Raw genomic sequence first — 7,272 nt, 5'->3', positions numbered from 1 at the left:
TCAACAGTAAGAAGAAACATGAGAATGAGAACACTTTGCATCTGTTCTTATCAGCAATGAAACGGAACCAAATAATAATAAAACTAAGCATGTATTCTTAGCAGTAAAATAAACACATCACGCATGTATTGATTCCTGTCAGGATCTGAAATACTTTGGACATCTCAGAAATTTGGGAAGAAACATAAGGGTATCAAATTAAACACTTACACCTGATAACAAAAGCACCACTGGCTAGAATATGCACCAGGTTTAACATGCCATTAAATGAAAAGGTAGCTGGGTACCTGAATTGCCGAGCTATACACAGATCTTTTTTTTTTCGAAAGAGCTATACACGGATATTGACCAGATTGGATCACCCAACCACACTCACGGTCACATTCTGCTCCCAGGGAAAACCAGAATAAAACACACCTACACTCTAAGTGATACCTTGCCTTCACCCATGCTCACATCTATCTCAGCAATGCTACTCATTTTGAGAGAGTTGTAAAGCTACTCCTATGCATTGCACAAGCCATCGTCAGTTTTATATACTGATAGTGAAATCTGGGATCGAGCACACCTATTGTTTATCAGACCATATATTCAGTGCAAATGTGCAAATATAAAAAAAGTTTTCTTAAAGCAAAACGACATTGCTCACACTTTATCTCTCTCATCATCTTTGAGACAGAGAATCTCAGTTACACACTATATGCAAAGTGAACCGATGAGCAAAAGCTGGCTGGACATGCTGATCAACAATCTTTTTTTTTGTAGCACACCCACCTAATCTAGCTTCTTTTGTAAGGACTGCAAACTAATTTTAATAGAAGTACTGAAGCATAAAAGAGAACTACTACTGAAGGTCTAAATTTAACATGTGTAACTAAATGGAACTGCAGAAAAATTGAAAGAAGAAACAGTCAAAGTATACCTTCAATCGAGCTTTTGGTCGAGCTTCCATACCCCCTCATCTACAGCTAGCAAACCAATACGTATCTAAAGGCAAGGAGAGCGAAAGAAACACTGAAATAGAGCACACCAAAAATGGTACAGCAAGAGTGGCATGCCTTGAACCAATCACCATGGATCTACTTGGGAGAGGAACCAACACATGAGATGTGAATAGCAGAACATGGAAGAGATTAAAAGCATACCTCAAGAACAAGCAATGGTCCCTATCTGAGGCTGCAATAGAGCACCATCTTGAGAACTTCCATAAACGTGGCCACCACAACCCTAGGTTTGGCCTCATGTGGGAAAAAGCGGTGTCATGTCCATCTTCGGATATCCGCCTTCAACCTCCGTGTCCCTCAGGCGGATGGTCCGAGGTCACCTCTTTCTTCCTGGTCTCGAGGCTCATCGTATTCTTCCTTTACATATGAAGTTTCGTTAATAAGAAAAAAATTAGCACGCATGAAGTATGTTGCACATTCACCGGGAACATTCACCGGGAAAGAGAGACACAACTGGGCAAAAGTAAATACTTGATCCTAACTAAGTTAACCAGAAGGTGAAGCATAATTAACCTGGCAATATAGTCTAGCACGGAATGAAACCTGCCCAGGAAGCAACTCATCAAGAGCATACTACTTCGTCGCCTCCAAAAGAGACCTAGAACATGGTGGTAATGCAAGCTTTGTGGATAATGTGCTTGGCTGCAAGCTTTGCATTTAAACCTGATAAAAAAATCAGGAGAGTGGTGAATTAGAACCACACAAATTCCAAATAAAAAGGTATAGAAATACTATTAATAAATTTGAAAACAAATGGTCGCATGGCCCCTGCTCTCCCATCGCCTCACACTTCTGCAATAAAACTTAATCCCATGAACAGCTGATGCTCACAAGCATCACCGAACCATCCCTCCCACTCTAATAGTAATACATCGGAAAATACTGAAGCTATTGCATGGCAAGAGCAATACAAATGCAAGATGAAGTTTCTGCAAAATAAAAGAGCACAAACCTGGATAGGTCAGGCTGAATCAGCTCATCATAGGTAACAACCATCTTGATCTTTACAAGGAAAAATATGAAACATTCAAATCACATATCATTTTGGCGTACATATAATACCACAAATTAAGCATCTACACCAAATCTAAGCAAGGAACAGCGTGATATTGGGGTTATTTTCAACAAGCTACCTTGACCTTGCACTCAGATTATCAAGTATTCCTTCAAATAAAATCCTCAAGGGCACACACACACTTTCACCAAATTATGTAGCATCTTAAATAGGAATTCAAAAAGTCCTTATTTGATAATTTAGTCGCAAGTATTGTGAGGTTAAGCACAAATTTGATGCAATACGAACCTATGTAGAGCTTCAGAACCATGATATTGTCCAGCAAGGACCTTCGTCAAAATCTGCACCACAATCAAATTAAATCCAAAAACCAATCACCACACCCACAAGTACACGTCTCTACGGTAAGGAAATCGGAGGCATGGCTCACCTCAACCAACCGAAGAAGATCTTTAGCCCCGGACCGTTGGGGACGACCTTCTCGCCACGGCGTGCCGCACCAGCACCGGGAACTCCAGCGGCTCGCCACCGCGTCCGGCCGTCCGGAGAGCCTCCGCCAGCGCCGGGTTCGGCCGTCCGGCGAGCCCATGCCGCCGCGTCCGCTCGTCTGGTGAGCCTCCACCGCCGCGCTGCCGCGTCCGTCCGTCCGGCGAGCCGCCACCGCCACGTCCAGCCGTCCAGCCGTCCAGCCGCCGCCTTCCTTTTTTCCTGCGTGCGCGCTCCTGCAGCACCTCCTGTGCCACCCTCCGCGCAGCACCACGCGCATGCGCCGTCAAAGCTCACATGGGGAAGTGATGTGCTCCGGCGAGCGGCGCCATGGCCGGCGTGCTCGTCGCTGCTCCTCCACCACCGTTCCAGCGCCTCCCCTCGCTGCTCCTCCACCTCCGGCTGGTCCGTCTCCGGTCGCGCCTGTCGCCGGAGCGGAGGTCGAGGGGAGGGGCGCGACGGCGACGGCGACGGCGAGGTGCCGCCCTCCTCTGGCGGTGGCGATGCGGCGGCTGGTGGTGTCGAGGGGCGGGAGAGAGCAGGGGCGCCACCTCCGGCTGGTCCGTCTCCGGCCGCGCCTGTCGCCGGAGCGGAGGTCGAGGGAGGGCGCGACGGCGATGGCGAGGTGCCGCCCTCCTTTGGCGGTGGCGACGCGGCGGCTGGTGGAGTCGAGGGGCGGGAGAGAGCAGGGGCGCCACCTCCGGCTGGTCCGTCTCCGGCCGCGCCTGTCGCCGGAGCGGAGGTCGAGGGGAGGGGCGCGACGGCGACGGCGACGGCGACGGCGAGGTGCCGCCCTCCTCTGGCGGTGGTGACGCGGCGGCTGGTGGAGTCGAGGGGCGGGAGAGAGCAGGGTCTGTCGCTCCGAGGGTAAACGAGAGGAGGACGAGAGGCGGCGCCGCGGCGGGGATGAGGACTGGAGCGAGCTGATTGGGGAGTGGTTCGATCTAGGTTTTCATCCTGGTAAAAGGGGGGCCAAGGAAAGCAATGATGGCTGCACCTCAGATGGGGACAAGCGAAGTCTAAGCTTGGGGGGAGTTGATACGTCCAAATTGCATCACTATTTTATATCATAATTTGCTGTTATTCATTGATATATTTCATATTGGGACACAATACTTATGTTATTTCATCTATTTTGCATGTTTCATGATTATTTGGAGGTCAAGCACCGGAGCCAGGATTCTGCTGGAAAAAGCACCGTCAGAATGCAATATTTCGGAAGATCAACTGTGGAAGGGAGTTTTACCAAAAATCCTATTTTTCCGGATGACGAAGGGAGCCGGAAGGAGGGGCCGGGAGGAGCCGGGGTGGGCCCACACCCTAGGGCGGCGCGGCCCGGGCCCCGGCCGCGCCGCCATGTGGTGTGGAGGGCCCACGACCCCTTTCGCCTCCTTTTCTTCGCGAAACCCTTCGTCCCGAAGACCTAAGCCACGAAGGAATCCTCACGAAGGGTTACGGCCGCCTCTGCGGGGCGGAGAACACCCGAGAGAGAAAGAGCTCTCCGGCGGGCGAGGAATCCGCCGGGGAAATTCCCTCCCGGAGGGGGAAATCGACGCCATCGTCACCGCCATCGAGCTGGACATCATCTCCATCACCATCATCATCATCATCTCCACCATCATCACCGCCGTCTCCTCCGCAGCACCTCGTCACCGCCGTAGCAATTTGGGTTTGATCTTGATTGTTTGATAGGGGAAACTCTCCCGGTATCTATTCATACTTGTTGTTGATGCTATTGAGTGAAACCATTGAACCAAGTTCATGTTCAGATTGTTATTCATCATCATATCACCTCTGATCATGTTCCATATGATGTCTCGTGAGTAGTTCGTTTAGTTCTTGAGGACATGGGTGAAGTCTAAATGTTAGTAGTGAACTATGGTTGAGTAATATTCAATGTTATGATATTTAAGTTGTGGTGTTATTCTTCTAGTGGTGTCGTGTGAACGTCGACTACACGACACTTCACCATTTATGGGCCTAGGGGAATGCATCTTGTACTCGTTTGCCAATTGCGGGGTTGCCGGAGTGACGAAACCTAAACCCCCGTTGGTATATCGATGCGGGAGGGATCGCAGGATCTCGAGTTTAAGGCTGTGGTTAGATTTATCTTAATTACTTTCTTGTAGTTGCGGATGCTTGCAAGGGGTATAATCACAAGTATGTATTAGTCCTAGGAAGGGCGGTACATTAGCACAGGTTCACCCACACAACACTTATCAAAACAATGAAGATTAATTAGTCGTATGTAGCGAAAGCACTAGACTAAAATCTCGTGTGTCCTCGAGAACGTTTGGTCATTATAAGTAAACAAACCGGCTTGTCCTTTGTGCTAAAAAGGATTGGGCCACTCGCTGCAATTATTTCTCTCGCATTTTACTTACTCGTACTTATTTCATCTGTTACATCAAAACCCCCTGAATACTTGTACGCGAGCATTTACGGTGAAACCTTCATCGAAGCTGCTTGTCAACACCTTCTGCTCCTCGTTGGGATCGACATTCTTACTTATCGAAGATACTACGATACACCCCCTATACTTGTGGGTCATCAAGACTATTTTACGGCGCCGTTGCCGGGGAGTGAAGCGCTATTGGTAAGTGGAATTGGTAAGGAAAACTTTTACTTGTTTGTGCTGATTTTGTTTCTGCTCTCTGCTATAAGTCATTATGGAGAGATCTTCTCTTCAATTTCTATTTGGGAAATCTACTACTACTGCAACGGTAGTGGATGAGGCGCCAGGTGAGGAAGTAATACCATATAAAATACCTACGAAAATTATTGAACATGTTATGGATAACCGCTATGAAGGGGATGGAACTGTCCATCCCGGTGATCATTCTACTGTTTTTGCATGAATTATGCGGGTTATTCAAATGTGCAGGTATTGCTATGAATGAAGTTAGGAAGAAACTATTCTCTATATCGCTGTACGGTAAAGCGGCGCATTGGTATAAATTGTCTGAAGAATGGTGATTCTCTTGATTGGGAGGACATTGTGCCTTTATTCTATTCCAAATTTTATCCTCCAAGTGAAATTCACAAAGATCGGAACCGCATATATAATTTCTGGCCTCATGATGGAGAGAGTATTGCCCAAGCTTGGGGGAGATTGAAGTCTTTAATGCTCAAATGCCCCATTCATGAGCTTCCTGGTAATATTATTACTGATACTTTCTATGCAAGACTTTCTTTTCAAGACAAGACCTTGCTAGATACTTCTTGTTCTGGATCATTTACACGCAATAAAGAAGAGTTTAAAAGGGACCTTCTTGATCGGATCCAAGAAAATACTGAAGGATGGGAGAATGACAAAGATAGAGAATCAGGTATAATTTATGATTATAAATGCATTGAAGCTTTTATGGATACTGATACATTTCGTAATATTAGTGCTACATATGGCCTTGATTCTCAAGTTGCTGCAAACCTTTATAAAGCTTTTGCCTCTCATTATGAATTGCCTAAGAAGAATTTTGATAAGTATCATGAACCGTATAAAGATAAAATTGATTCATCTATTAATAAGTGTGTTGTAGTTGAAACTGCTGATCGCGTTATTCCTGAAGCTTATATTGAAAAAACTCCTTTTCCTGCTAAAATGAAAGAGTACTCTGTTATAAATAGTTCGGTTCATAAAAGTGAAAAGAAACCTAGAGAACCTGAGGAACAAATAAAAGTTGAACCTGCTATTGCCATAGTTAAAGATCTTGTGACTGAAAATGTTGAGGATGGTCATATTATTTTCCGTGAAGATGCTTCTAATATTGTTTCACATCCTAATAAACCCAAACAAGCTAGTGTTCCTATGCTATCTGTTAAAATTGGTGATCATTGCTATTATGGTTTATGTGATATTGGTGCAAGTGTTAGTGCTATACCTTATGAGCTTTACACGGAGATTATGCACGAAATTGATTCTTGTGAACTTGAAGAAATTGATGTGGTTATTCAGCTGGCTAATAGAGAAACTATTTCACCAATTGGTATTGTTCGAGATGTGGAAGTTCTATGTGGTAAGATTAAATATCCTGCTGACTTTTTGGTACTTGGTTACTGCTTGCTAGTGATTATTGTCCTATCATTTTTGGTAGACCTTTTCTAAATACTTGTGGAGCTATTATAGATTGCAAGAAAGAGAAAATTTTGACCAAATTTGTTGGTGAATCTTATGAGTTTAACTTCTCTAAATTTACTAAAACTCCTTATAAAGCTGATTTGCCTAGTAATGATTTTAAAATGGAGCGAGTGTGCATCTATTGTTCTTGTTCCTAACAATCCTTTGCGGCAACATTTGGAGGATAGCGAGAGTGAAATTTTTAGGAAAGAAAGAGAGGAGCTTGAGGAGATTTTTCTTCGCCAACCTATTCTCAAACATGATTTACCGGTGGAAGATTTGGGTACAACACCGCCACCAAAGGAAGATCCTGTTTTTGATTTAAAGCCTTTACACGATAATCTTAAATATGCTCATATTGATGATAAGAAAATATATCCTGTTATTATTAGTTCTAAACTTACAGAGTTTGAAGAAGAAAGATTATTGCAAATATTGAAGAAACACCGAGGTGCTATTGGCTATACTCTTGATGACTTGAAGGGGATTTCTCCCTCTATATGCCAACACGCCATTAATATGGAAGATGATGCGAAGCTCTGTTGTTGAACCTCAGCGTCGTCTAATTCCTAAGATGAAGGAAGTGGTAAGGAATGAGGTATTACGACTTCTTGAAGCTGGTATTATATATCCTATTGCTGATAGTAGAT

The 7,272-nt window shown here is 45.0% G+C and overlaps 1 long non-coding RNA gene across 1 annotated transcript; it reads right to left on the bottom strand.

Moving 5' to 3' along the window:
* Window positions 1-1,555: 1,555 nt before the first annotated feature.
* LOC124651214 lies at window positions 1,556-2,361 on the bottom strand. Its single transcript, XR_006987314.1, has 3 exons — window positions 2,308-2,361; window positions 1,957-2,006; window positions 1,556-1,667 (listed from the first exon to the last, which is right to left on the bottom strand). It is a non-coding gene; the product is annotated as an uncharacterized LOC124651214 (long non-coding RNA).
* Window positions 2,362-7,272: the final 4,911 nt, after the last annotated feature.

This window comes from Lolium rigidum, chromosome 5, assembly GCF_022539505.1.
Source record: "Lolium rigidum isolate FL_2022 chromosome 5, APGP_CSIRO_Lrig_0.1, whole genome shotgun sequence".
NCBI lineage: Eukaryota > Viridiplantae > Streptophyta > Magnoliopsida > Poales > Poaceae > Lolium > Lolium rigidum.
Note: the sequence above shows the minus strand (reverse complement) of the source record. Positions and strands in the feature narration are given on the sequence as shown.